At 38.2% G+C, this 14835-nt stretch overlaps 1 protein-coding gene across 2 annotated transcripts in view; it reads left to right on the forward strand.

Annotated features, from left to right (window-relative positions):
- ARB2A (ARB2 cotranscriptional regulator A) overlaps window positions 1-14835 on the forward strand; it is a 264440-nt gene that overhangs the window by 141050 nt on the left and 108555 nt on the right. The window lies entirely within an intron of this gene.

The following is a 14835-nucleotide window of genomic DNA, read 5'->3' on the forward strand; positions in this document are numbered from 1 at the left end:
AACTGTTCACTTGGTTTTGCTATGCCTTAGTGAACTCCGTATCCAATCAGCACTCCCCAAGAACTAGGTTTTACCAACTTCAGAGCTGTTAACTTCATTTCCATAATGTCCAGGCAGAAGTCATTCCTAAAGTAGTCTGTTTTACAATTACCTCCAGCCATTAACTCATCTAAATTTTGGGAAATCTTCCCATTCTTCTCTCAGCTGAATCCTTGTTTTATCTCTATCTCCCTGGCTAAAAGTGGATTCTAAACCGATAAAAAATGCTTTTGTCTTTTTTGGTCAGTGGTGTTGGTAGCAGGTTTTCTCGCCTGAATGGGCTGCATGCTGTTCAGACACATTGTTCTACACTTCCATTGTTTAACAGTTGATTCTTATTCTCTTTCTCTGTCTTTTTTGATCAGTGCTTGGCAAGAACGAATTTGTCGATACCCAGTGAGGTATATTTTCTATATTTTCACGTAAGACTTGAATTTTTGTTTGTTTTCCCTATAGATGGCACTGCTTGGAGAGAAACTACTAAATAAAGTGAGATTGATGTGTCTTTAGAATTTAGAAGAGTTGTGTGTGTTGAGGAGACTGAAGATTTTCTGGGCTCTTAAGCAGCAGTTTGAGATCTTCTTGTCTGGTAGTTCTAGCAAAAACATGGAGTGAGAAAAGTATCATGCAAGTACATGTGCAAGTATATGCACACAAATCTACCTACGCCAAAGCATACAAAAGCTACTCACATTCTTGCATGTTTGGCATCCTGTAGACTGTGTAAAATGACCTCTGACATAATGTGGGCTATGACAGATGTAGCATACATGAGACTGGAAAGTTTTCTTTTTCCTAAAAGTAAAGATTTAATCAGTATATCCATCTATACAGTACAGCAAATAATTTAAAATATATTTAGTTCAGGCTATACAGCTGATACTTCATATGCATCTCAGTGTGTTTGTTCTTTTGGACTGGTACCTCCTTCCAGGACATTTCTTCATTCTTATCTCCTATCTTTTCCACCTACTGTGTAATTGAATAATATGATTCATGGATCTTGCCAGTTCAGTCTATGTCCTATAAAAGTGGGCAGTTATCACTTAACTGTGTCACAACCACTCTGTTCTTAACCTGGGAAGAGAAGCTTTAATTGCATGTAGATGTTAAGACGACAGATATTTATTTCTTTGGGGATCTATTTTGCTGAGGAATTCTTTCAAAGTTATCAAATAAAGTAATGAAGAAATTTAGCAAAGCTTAGGCTGCCTAAGTAATTTTGAAAGATTTCTAGGTTCTGCAATTAATTTTGTGGCCTTACCCTTTGATACGTCATTGACCTCACCCTTTGATACGTCATTGACCTCACACATTCCACTTTGTAGGACACCTCTCTACTTCTCTAGCTACTCCGCTTTTCCTGTTTGAAAAATGAACAAACACATTTGATAACAGGATTGTGTTATTGCAACCCTTGCACTGGTTACCAAAAAAGGGTAGGCTTACATTTAATGCCTGTTGATTATCTTTAAATTCCATACCGGTGAAGATTTTGTGTGAAGTTCTCCTCAATGGGCTATGTCAAGGTTTCAGACACTGCATGCTGCTCTGACCTTATACAGGCTCTGACTGCATTGCCTTAAGTGAGCAAATGAGTTATGGCTGTGATAGATCTTAAAATAACAGCATTTGATTTGATCCTGGAGACTACTTGTCTGAAATACCTTTCTGCTGCTGTTTGCTGTTAGCTCGTTATGTTCTTTTACCATTTCCTTTCCCTTTCTGTTTTGAACTACTCTAGCTGATTTACAGAGTTTGGCTGACAAGTAAACTGATTTTTGTCTAATTGGGCACCAAACAGTGTCATCACTAGAGCAGAAGTTAAGATACTGTTGCTGTTCTGTTATGGTGATGGTAAATAACCATGACATCATTTATTAACAACACCATGAATAAAGCTGTTTCTACCCAAAGGTAAAGTGATGCGGCAGAGTTCAGCTTTGCTAGACTAGCAAAGACAGATGGTAAAAGATGACCACTGCCTCAGTTGTACTATGGGTCCACAGAGCATACAAAAGTTGGAAAGAAAATGTTGTGGCATGAAAGTAACATAAATTATTTCATGTCCAAAGTGCTGTAGCTGTCTTCAGGACTTCTCTGGAGTGAGTGGAAAGTCACTCTTCCTCAAGTGCCTTTGAATCAAAGTTTGGGGAGCTTTCACAATGTATGTTTCTATACTTCTGTGACACTAGAACTATAGAGCTCCCTCTTTCTTGCTTTTGTTGGAAAGTATGAGGTACAGCAGTTGTGACCAGTCCTGGCTGAAAGTGCTTTGAGCATAGAATTGGACTAGGTGACCCTCAGAGGTTCTGTCCAGCTGATGTAGTTCAGTGTTTTGACATTACTAAGTTTCACCTCAGCTCTCAAAGTAGTATTTGGTCTATGGGTAGACTTTGTGGACATTGTGAAGAGAGGAAGATTTCACTGTCTCAGAACATTTAGCACTACTGAGGTTGTGGCTGGCCATCCACAAGAAGAGGTGATTTAGACCAGGAGGCTTACTGAGCTATCAGCGTAGTTGAAGGAATGTGGTCTTGCACAAGTACTGCTACAGAAATGCAACTTCAAAGATACAAACCCCTACACACAGGCACTGATATTTCTCGGCATTTTTAACACTGGGGTGTTGAGCAAATATTCATGATTTCTTCAGAGATCAAGAATTTCCCCAAGACGGAACATTATCTTGAATTTGCTGAAGGACCTTCAAGCAGAATAGCAGCAGGAGTTTTTTCACAGATGTTGTCCAGATGTTTTTAGCATGACCATTCTGGAATAATGGAAAGGATACAAGTCCTGCCCACATCCCTCCTACTTCCTCTTCTTTGGTATATCTTCATCAGGATTTTGTCTACATTGTTAATTTGAGTCCACAAGGTTTCATTTTAAACTGTAAAGCAGTTCTTGAGGTTTTTCTCAGAAATAGTAGAAACACTCTGTGACATTTAAATTGATTATTTGCTAAGTGTGTGTTTAGAAGTGGATGGACATGACAGAATTTAAAAGGCTGTACTTTGTTAAAGCATCAGCAAACAGTGGTTTAATTGAGCCTGTGCACAGCTACTTCTTAGAAGACTTTGTCTAGACTGCTGTTTTTAAGGTGAGACCCAAATCTTAGCAGCAGGCCAGTGCATTATCTACAGGTTGCCTTGAAGCCCTTGTACAGAAACTCTGCTTCTCTTCATCTCTTATACCTGTGCCCATGTTCATGAAGAGTTACAAGTTACTTAAGAAACTTTTGTCCAGTTTTGTGTGAATGCTGCCACCTCCAAACAAGTCCATGCTGCTTGGTAGAGCCAGTTTGGGTAGTTGGTCATTGTACTAGGATACACTGAACAGGATCACAGGATGCAGGATTTCCCAGATGTCTGGTACCTGGCAGCTGTGAGTTCTTACCACTCATTTTCATCTTTTATTGCAAACAAGATTTAAGGTTTAGAATATGTTAGTATAGAAGCTTTTGCTCTAATAGAGCTAACAACAAAAAAAGAAAAATATGTTAAACACAGATTGTTAAACAGTGTTCTGCTGCTCATTTTAAGAGCTCTCAGAGCTCTTCCAGAATCTCAGTTATCCTGAAGATCTGCTTAATCGGCTCCTACAGGGCAACCAGGACTAGAGACAAGTTACCCAGAGACTTCCTGGGGTTACAGCTTTTCTGCTGACACCATTAAGGAGAGATCCTGCAGTTGCCCAGGTCCATTCTTCTGCCCAGTCTTTTTCTTCTGTGGCACAGGATGGAGTCTGTCCTGCTTCTCTTTTCCTGTTTATCCAGGGAACTTCTGTTAGGATTGTTATCTGTTTTCATCCTGATTTAATGGTTTTTAGCTAACTCAGACTTGAGATGATAAATGTTAAAAGACTAATCTGTAAGATGGACAATACATGTCATTGTGATACAGAGAAGTTCAACAGAAGAAAGTAAAAGAACAGAAATTTTTTTCACTAAATCACAATAAGATTCAAGTCTCTGAAACTAAGTAATGGTTTGAATGGGGAAAGGCTGCAGATGTTCAATCCACTTAATCTTTGTCTTAAAATACATCAAACAAATGGTGTTTTCTAATAATGGATTAACACGGTATCAAGGACCATTTGTAACAGTAACAAAAGTGACATCCCTGAGATTTTTTGAGGGGTTATTTTTCTTACCCCCCACAGCAGCATAGACACAGAGTACATATTTTATATAAGATACGTATACTCAGGATCTTTAGTGGAATTTCTGTTCTGTTGTTGTTCAGTCTATAATCTCAATAAGATGCCCAATGTTTGGCCTATGCAGCCTGAGTTACAAGATTGCTCCCAATTTTCCAGTTAGGTCAACCAAAAAAATTAGGATATGATAGAGGGTTGGTGGAAAAAATTCATATCAAAACAACTGTTCACTATGTCATTACGACAACCTGCTGTAACAAATGTGCTTCTGTTTTAATTTATGACAATTAATTGCTAAAAGTAATTTAATCTGACAGTGGCAAGGTGTTGAAAGACTCCTGAAGATGTCATAAAAGTGACCTTTCTGCCCATGTGCAACCAAAAGCCATTTTTAACAAGGAGGCTCAAAAACAGTACAACTTCTTTTGTACTTTGTTAATTAGTTATTGATTTGAAACAATGCTCTGCCAAATATTGTCAGATTAGCTAGACGCCAGGAAGGTCACAGTGTGACAGTCTAGTCCTGATAATCTTACGGTATATAAGAATTCTTTTTTACTTTGAACCTTTTGTTCTGATACCCTGAGAATTACATTTCCTGGCTTTAGCATCTGTGCTAATTTAAAATACAGCCAAGCTGTCTGTTATGTAATTGGATGTTTTGAGTTGTTAAAAAAAATTGCAATGTGTTAGAAGAAAATTGCTGTTGATCTAATATCTAATGATGTTCAACGACAGTGATGCACCACTGCTGCAATGCCTATGGCCTTGCTAATCTGTGTGGAAAAGAGCCTGTTTTAATGGAATAATCAACACGAGGGAATCACAGAGTTCAAGACAGAGGTACGACAGGCAAGTTCTGAGGTTGTGTAGCAACTCACTGGGATGAAAGATCATTTCCTCGGGTACATTATTGTGAAACAAAAATAACAGAGGCGAATCTGCAGCAGAAAATGGAGAAGCAGAATTAGGAGAAACAGGGTTAAATAGCTAAACATTCAACTTTTCAGCTTACTGAAAGGAGAACCAACAGAAGATTCAAATCTGAATTTCAGATTGTGTTTGTCTTTAGATAATTACTTTATAAGCTAATGACAGTTACTTCAAATACAATTAACTATAGTCCTCTACATATTAAGGCACTTTAGCAAATCTTTATAACTGTGCATTAAGTAAGTAATGTATCAGTTTACGTAAAGCACTGAGCACTTTGCGGTCTTTATTAAGAGAAATCAAATAGCTTTGAGTGTGTGAAATCTTGCTTTCACTTAATAACTGCTCTTGAGTGTAATAAATAGAGATGGAGAAGTGAAGAACAGTACAGAGCAAAGCCATTCTATTTAGTTGAATTCACACAAAAGATATAAACTCTCTAACAGAGACTTTACAGCTGAGGCTTGTTCTGAAACCATAGCTGTTAATGAAAATACTGAGTTGTTATTTTACTTAAATGTGTTGAAGTTTGTGTAGATTCGTTGTTTCCTGTGGTGGGGAAAGCTGCATTTTTCTTGGCAAAAATGGTATTTTTCTTGCAATAGCATGGTAAAAAAAAAAGGTCTGTTTCTCATTACAGTATATAAACAGATTGAAAGAACAGGAAAGTAAAATAGGCTTTTAAGTACTATAGGAAATAGAAAAATAACACTTCTGCATGACTTCCATTAAGAGTTTTTGAATGTTTCAGATGCATTTGTTTCCAAAGGAATTGCTTTTAGTGTTGAGAAAAATGCGTGTAATCATTTAAATGACTATCATGAGCTCTCTGTCTTGTGAAGATAGTTCTTTTTATAAAAGTATTGTATTCATTTTTATTTACTTGCCCTCACAATTAATCTGTTAATTGCCAGAAACATAGTTGCTAAGGAAGATATTTGTGAAGATACAACCTGATGATTTGTTCAAGAAATACTCTTTTATTTCCATAATTTGATCATACAAACGGCTGTGTTTGATGGAGTTTGTTATGTTAGGCAGAAATACATTGTAGGCAGAATTTTGATCCCTGAGATTGGGTAGTTTGGAAAGAAAAAAGTACAAGGAGATGTAAAAAAAGATGTAAAATGTAGGTATCCATAACAGTACTGAAATGCAGCTGCCCCAGTCTTTGAGTATTTTTGCCAATTGTAATCTCTTCGGCCAAGCTGCTGTAGTTGTTACTTAAATTAGAATGTGTGAGTCCACCTGCACAGATTGGTAGATGTGCTTAGATCATCATCACATGGGGATTTTCTTATGAACTGCACAGGTATGGTACGACCATGTAGATAGGACAGGTCTGAGGAATTGTTATTACATCTTCAATCTGAGGAGTTTCTCCATGAAGGATTTCCAAGCTTTTTGCCAGAACATGCTACTTCAAATTCAGCCTTCCTTTGCCTGGAACCCTGCAAATTATGTGGAAAAGAGAAAAAATACACAAAAATCAGCAAGTCTGTCAGAGAGCTAAAAGGGAAAGTAGGTTTTCTTTTTGTAAGTAAAACCTCCTCTGATAATTACTCTCCTTCCTCCTATTTATTTTCTTCTCCTGCACCTTTTTCATCTCAGTGAGTCAGCAATGTTCTTATGCCCAGACTAAAAAAGACAAATGTCATATTGGTGTTTCATTACATTCTTTTCTTAATATTAAAATAACTAACTTATTTGTGAAGGTCATAATTAAGAGCCACTGAGAAACTGATTTTGTCTGATTTTTTCTTGGTTTTGGTCTCCTTTCTTGCACTTTACTCAACAGTTGGGTGGTGATAGCAAGACATGCTGGACTCCAACAGAATCATAAAATGAACGAGGTTGGAAAAGACTTTTGAGATCATCAAGTTTAACCTATGACCTAACACGTCTTCATCAACTAAACCTTGGCACTGGGTGCCATGTCCAGTCTTTTTTTAAACATACCCAGGGGACTCTGACTCTACCACCTCCCTGGGCAGCCCATTCCAATGTCCCATCACTCTTTCTGTGAAGAATTTTTTTCTGACATCTAACCTAAACTTCCCCTGGTGCAGCCTAAGAAGCAATAATGGGAAGATCCAAACTGGAACAACAGCCTGATAAAACTGCCTTACCCTGGCTGACAAGCCAATGCTTTAACCAGGGCGATGATGCTGTAATAATATCTGAGACTTAATTAATTTAGCCTGAAATCTGGGATTTACTTTATAAACAGCAAACCCTTTCAGATTATAAAGTCACTTGAATTTCCAAATAAAAAGCTGAAGAAATAAGAAGAGCATTTGAGCAGAGCAGTAGAAGGTATTCACCATGCAGAGAGGGTCAGTCATTGTAGAGTAAATGACATGGGCAACGTTTGCTGCTGTCTTTATTTTTGCACAGATCTGTGTCCAAACTCACCCTGCTTAACTCTCAGTTCCAATGCAAAACTAAGAAATTCCATCTGCAGCACCAGCCTTCTTAAAATGCTCGTGTATCATATAACATCAGCATGGTTCTGACGTGGTGGCCCTCCAAAGGCCTCTTGTGAAGGCCTGCGTTTGCCAGAAAGGAAGTACAGTATTACATCAGTGATACAATAATGCAGCTGAGACCACTGACACCTCTCTAAAAAATGGTTGTGGACACTGACAATGTGTCTCTGTGGTTTCAGGCCATTGTTAAACAGGTTTCAGGCCTGTTGCAATAATTTAAGTGAGCACTTGGAGTCAGGTCTTGAAGTCAAAAGACTGGAAAGATGGTTTTGATTTCCAGCTTGTTCCTCACCCAGCAAAGATGGTTGGTGCACTTTGGAAACAGGAGATGAGAGTGGGTTGGGTTTTTTTTAATCCAGAAGTAGCTCTAGGTTATTGGTTAGGAACTGTAGTGATCAAGGGCTTAGCTGGAAGAATGTCTTTCTGTCTTGGAGTTGCTTTGTTTTTTCTCTCATGTGCCATAATGCTGGAGTATAAAGGGGAGAAGTAACTCCCTCCTGCTGTCCTAGCATGTTGCTCTCTTCCCATATACATATATTTATAGCATAAGTCTGAATTTTATTTCATGACCACTCTCATCAGGGAAAGCCCAGCTTGCATTTGAAGTGGGGAAAAGTGGGGCAGGATCTGAAGTCATCTTCAATGGTAATTGTGGTGGGAGCTGGGGAGATCAGGAGCCCTGGAGAGGAGCCAAAACACATAGCATAAAAACCATGGCTAGACATCAGTCTTGCATTACCTTAAACTTGTAATTTTAAGCCTAATCTCAGCAGTTGTACCATAGCAAAGTGCTGGTATCACCACTTTCTCCCAAACTAGCCCTTCATCCTCTCTGCACTGGTGGAGGCAATTAAAATTTTGTGTCAGTCCACCAAATACATTTTTTATTTACATCTTTTATTTGGCTGTTTGATGTGTCAGATACTGCATGTTTCATGGAATACTTCTTCCTTTAGCAGGAGTGTTGAGATTGCATGCTTTCCTCATAATTTGTTGGCAGTTTTGGTGGAGGAACTACCCTTAACTTAGTATCATGTACATTTAACTGCACTATGTCAGAATTCTGGTCTTCCTTTGTGCTGCTGACTCTATGCACACAACATTACATGTTGCTTACTTCATAAGCAATATTGGGAACACTTCCATCACCAGCCCAATTCACAAATAAAATAGGCAGGAGAAATTGTACAGAAACACTTCAAGTGTCAAGTTTGTCAAGAATAAGACTGTGATCTGTAATAAAAAAAAAGGCAACCTTAAGTGACTTTGCTGTATTGCTTTCTGAAGGCATGTGCCAGATAACAATCTTGGCTATGCTATTTATATCCTGCAACTCCACAAATGACCAGACTTAGCTGTTGTGATACCTGTTCTCTCCTGTCTCAAAACTGGCTGCTACCTACTGCCAGAGTATGTATCTTGCCCCCACCTGAAAAAGTGCCCTTAAAAAGATAGTATACTTTTTTATTTCACCACTTCTTCCTGCAAGTGGAAGAGTCTGGCAATTTTACATCTGAAGACTCATGATTTAATCCCTAAGGTCATAAGTAAGGAATTTCTGAATACAGATGCTGAATAAAATAACATCACTCACATGCATTTACATGATTTTAGTGTTGAACCAGTGCAGATTCAATGCTCTGTGTTTCCATAGAGCTACCCCAGACACTGGTTACCATGAGCTCACTCTGCACAGCTGATCAAATCCTGCTGAGTTTTGTGGTTTTAATATGGTAAAGTATGCAAATAAAATCCATACAGAGCCCATAAAAGGAGGAAAGAAATGTATCCTCTACTCAGACTTTCAAGGCCAGAGCATCAGCTGTCTATGATTTCATTTCTTCTCCTCTTGTTTTCTCTCAAGTTGTCTTTCTCACTCAGGACACAACAACTAAAATTAACTTGCTTGACTCACTCCTCAGTCTTCATCATCCTTTCTTTCCTGTGCTCCTTACATGACCTGCTAAACTGAATTTTAGATACATGTTGTCAGATTTAAGATTTGGTATAATTTGCCTCCACTGTCACTTTTTGTCCACTATTATTTCCCCCACTCACAACTGCTTTGCTGCTGAGATGGTCTTGGTGTTTGTTTCTGCAGCCTCCTTTTGTCTGGTTTCACACAGCTGCAATTGCCCCTGTATAGAAGATATTTCTATGGCATGGCTATTGTCATGCTTCCTGAAAGCCCAGTTATTTATGAGTTGTGCAAGAGCCAACCCATCTTCACTTTTATGTATCTCCATACATGTAGTGTCCAGATTAGTGTTGCCCGTGTCAGTAAGTAAAGCAGAAATACAATTCCTACCCTTAATAAAATGTCCTGCTGTCTCGGATGACCACTCGGACTGAAGCAGGGAACCTTTCCCAAATAACTGTGCAAGATTTCTCTCAGCTCCGTGATTGAAGAGGTAAGAAAGATTTTTGCATAGATGGGGTGCTTCCTAATACACTGGAATTTCTCAGTTAAAGTCAAAATCTTAAATGTTCTGAGCTAGACACTTCCAAGTCTTGTCTTCACATACTCATGCTGCAGAAATACATTAATACAAGATGCTTGCTTTCACTTCTTTTCCTGTTTTCAGTTTATATCCTCTCCTTATTTTCATCCTCTTCTCTGGCTGTAATAACCTATCTTCTGTCTTTGGGGGTGGAAATCACATGCTGACTGGTTTTTTTTGTTTCTGTTATGGCTTTCTTGCACTCAGAGCTGTCCTGGTTCTCAGCCAGGACAGAGTTAATGTTTATGTAGTAGCTGTGAGGGCATGGAGCCTGGACCCATGTGGGCATGTCTAGGTTATTATTCTAGATCACCTCTTGTCACTGTCAGGGCAAAAATGAGGGATTCTTACTTCCCAGAAGGGGTGCAGGGTGTGGTCAAAAGAAAAGCATGGGTGAGGAGGCTCTGTCTGCCATTTTGTGGATTGTCACGGGGTCACACCGGGTCAGCTCATCCTCAGTGAGCATTTTTTTGCATGTAAATCACCTTCTTTTTTGTATACTTTTGTTATTAATATCATTACTGTTGCTGTTTGTTTTCTTATCTCATTGCTGTTTCCAGTAAATTTTTCTTCTCTCAACCGATAAATTTTGATTTTTGTGTCTCCCACCAGAAGAGGGGTGGGAGGAGCAGTGTCTGGTTTGGGAGAATCTTGGTTTTGGGGGTCACTAAATAAGTTCCTAATCAATGACAAAAGCCTCTTAGACCATGTCCTGCACTGAAATTTTGGAGCTGCCTGGGTGATAGTAACCCATCATGTTGTTTCATTTTGTTCCACTCTAGTGAAAAGGTTTTTGTCTCATGTAAAGCAAATATTTGCAAAGGGGATGAGAAAAATGCAGCAAGTGATAAGCATTATTTAGTACTCATGATGGGTATTGTTGTAACAGGGTATTTTTATACTTACATGAATTTTAATGTAATGATTTTTTGGAAGTTTTGGGGGGGATTGCAAAAGTTTGCCTGCCCCAAGGCTCCCTGAGGCAATGGGACAAGCTGTATGTGACTGTCAAGGTGTTGCTGGTGGGAAAGATCTAACATCTCCAGGGATAGGAGATCAGAGCCTTCTGCATCCTTCTGCCTCCCAGCCAGTGTGCGGTTTTGTTCTCCCATATTTAACGCATGTACCATACTTGTTTACAAGTATCAAGCTAGAAGGAGAAATTGTTTTGCTGTGATAAGTGGTAATTAGAGAAAACACCTTCAAATAAATGGTTAAAAAGCTATTCAGTTGTATGGCATATGTCCCTAGTTGTGTGCACTTTTCACTTGTCTCAGAAAAATGTGATTTCTACTCCTTGATTTAAAAAAAAAAAGCCAAAGTAGGTTACCAGATCTGAAAACTACATGTTTTATTCTTTTTTTTTTTCCTTTATGTGATTTTTTAAAAATTTTGATGTATTAGAAGTTTAGGATTGGGATCTGAGCTGCTCTGCCCAAGAAAAGCTGATGGTGGTTCAAGGCCTCCCGATCTTGCTGCATCTGTAACTTTCTAGCAACAGATTACTTAAAAAAAAGGGGAAAGAAAGGGAAAATTTGGCACTGAAACACAAAATATGTGAACCTGTCACAGTAAGCAGTCTCAAAGGGCAAGCTGCTTTGCAGGAGCTAATTAACCTTAGGAAATAATTACACAAATATGCAAATGTTGTTTAGACAATTCCATGTGTTATCGACTCAGGTAGTCCATCATAACTGCAGACCTTGCAATGTCTAGGTGTTAGAATCTGGCATAGTTGATAAGGCTTCAGTTACTGCACCACTCCAACCTGGTATTTAACAATTAATGACTGTGATATTACATTGGTAAATTTAACCTAGTTTTTTGAATGCAACAGGATATAATATTGTATTCACAGTGTGCATACTGCTTATCTGTGTATACTTAATGGCTCCAGCCATTAAAATGTTATATACCTTTCTACTCCTAGGACTAGCAATACTGGAAAAAATGACAGACCAAAATCTGAGTTCACTCCCTCCACTTTTCTGCCCAATGGATGGCCCAGAAATAGCCTTGTTTGGGGCTACTTTGTATTAGATAAACATTGCATGATAGCCTTTTCACATAATATGGTTCTTAGTCTTTTTTTTACTTTCATGTCTAATTATATATATTGATCAAGAGGAACGGTTTTCAGAGGAATGGAGACCCAGAACTATGTCTTCCACAACTCCAAAGAACCAGACTGCTTATTTTGACGTATAGTTACCTCTTACAGGTGACCAGATTTCAGCAGCTGGAAATCTAAGTTCAAATTTCCCAGCACCTTTCCAGTCTGTTCCAGAAACAGGTATCATTCAACCTGAGGTGACTTTTGAGATGCGTAGTGTGATTTCTCCAGGCTAATCTCCAGTCACTTCTGTACACTCATATAGGTAGTTAAGTAAACTCTGACCAAGAGACCCCCACTCTATCAAATAATTTAAAAATGTTCTATATAAGTGCATTCAATTTAGCTGCAGTGAAATTACAGAAAGCAACAGTTGCCTGAGACTATCACCTTTCATACTGAAAATGCAGCATCCAGTCTCATAATTTAATCCAAGCCAGGCAATGGAGGTTGAACCTCACAGACTCAGTGCAATTTGAAATCCTAAGGTGCTCTGCTCCTGCAGCTGGATGTTTCGTGTACAGACTTGGCACCAAGTCTGAGGTGTTTGTAATATGGGCTTGTTACAAAGGGAAAAATAAGCACATGCTCTGAAGAAAGAGCTTTTCTTCTAAACATATAGGACTCCTACAAACTCCTTCTTACACGTAAGTGCTTTTCTTACCTTGTTTAGGGTTTAGCAGAAGGTGCAGCAACCCAGTTTATCCTGACATTTTATGGCTTTTTTTTTAATCAGTAATAAAGGAAACTGTACTTACAGTCTATATTTAACTCATTCTATCTCATTTCTTTTTGCTTTTATAGAATCCTGTTGAGTCTTTGTACTGGACTGTGAAGCTGTGCAGTTATTAATTTGGTTTACTAGACCACTGGTTATGCTTTGATTGGTGAAAGCTTTTTTGGGCTGCGTTCAGAAGCTTTTTGCTGATGTCTTTAGTCTTGTGGAATTTAAAACTGTGTACTTTTATCAGCAGGGTGTAGAATAATAAATACAAAGTAACCTGAAAATGCTATATTAAGCAGAAACAACGTCCTCTTTTTCTCAGAATGTTAAAACAGCATTGGGTACCTAGATAAAAATTGCTGGTGAGGGTATCAATGGTAACATCATTATTGAAAAACAAGTACCTCCTGTGTATCGAATGAAGATAAATCTTTTATAAATTAGTAATTTTAAAACTTCCCAGTGTTTTAATGTGCTTTTTCCATACATATTCTAGAGTGCATCACTTTTACATAGGAGACTCCTGCTCAAGTCGTTCTTCAGCTTTATCTCAATACCTGGTCTGTCATTCGTATTTTCTTTATGTCATTTCTTTTAAAAATCTTCCCTCGTTCCTCACAAAGGAAGGAATCTTTACCTATCTATACAATAAAATTTCAAAACAGCAACAAACAGTTTTGGAGTAAGTCCTTTCTCACACTGAGGTGGTTTACAATAGGTGATACATAATTAGTTAAAACTGCTTTCTGTCATAGTCAATGAAGAGCAGATTCTGTCTAGGAATAAGAGGAATTCAGGTTTTTCTGGCTTTTAATCACTGCTGCCATAGTGGAAAAGCATAAAAGCACATCATTATTCTAAAAACTTTGAGTCAGGATCCATAAAGATTTGCAGCCATCTCACTCTTATGTAGGAAACAGGGCATGAAAAGAGAAATAAAAGCCAAAATCCACCAGATTATCTAGTTGTGTCTCTTCCCACGGATTTTAGACACTTATAAGAGCTTAAATCCTCAAAACTGAGTTACAGAATGGAATTGAGATCTAGATCACTTCAATATTCTTGATAAATTTCAATAATTCACACTGTGTAATTAGATGCCAGTGGCTTTTACTGGTTTGTGCTTCCTTTTTCATAAGGAAATGAGGCATTTGTTGTCTGTATCTGAGTCACCTCAGGATATTAACTTGGTGGAGCAGAGCAAAGGGAAAAGGGACGCAAATTTTAGGAAATTACATGACCTTGACTGATCAGCTCTTTCTGGCATTGAAGAGCCTGGAATGAGCCGGCGTTGTTATCCTGAGTGTGTGAAATACTGATGGAGTGGGGTACCTAGGAGAGCATCTTATTCTGAGATTAGACCAAATTTGTAGTTGTGACCTCAACAACCTGAGAAATAATGCAAATATAGAGGGGTATGGTGCTTGCCAAGAGTCTCTAAGATAGGAGTACACAACTGTGAGTTTTGATCACAGTACACTAAAATCAGTGTGTGTCACTCTAGTGCCTTCTGTGACTCTTACACTGGCTGGCTTTGACAAAGTCTTGTTCAATAATAAGAAAAGGTGGTCCCCTAGTTACCAAAAACTCCAAAGTAATGGCTGCCACCAGTCAAGAGGTGTTTTATTTGCACTGTGTCTCATAATCTGCAGTCACAAAAAGTAGCATTTAAAAGAGTAGCTGTAAATGCCATTACTTTAATCTTAATTCGGGTTTTCAGTGGCTCATAATATGGAAAAAAAAAAAGGTAAAAACTGAAATTATAGGTCTTTACCAATCTACATTATTCTATGATTATGTATTTATATTGTTCCTACCTGGTTTTATTTGTTTTATCAGTCTAAGGCATAAGCACTTTCAACAAGCCATCATTGA

Source organism: Coloeus monedula (genome assembly GCF_965178545.1).
Source record: "Coloeus monedula genome assembly, chromosome: Z".
Taxonomy (NCBI): Eukaryota; Metazoa; Chordata; class Aves; order Passeriformes; family Corvidae; genus Coloeus; species Coloeus monedula.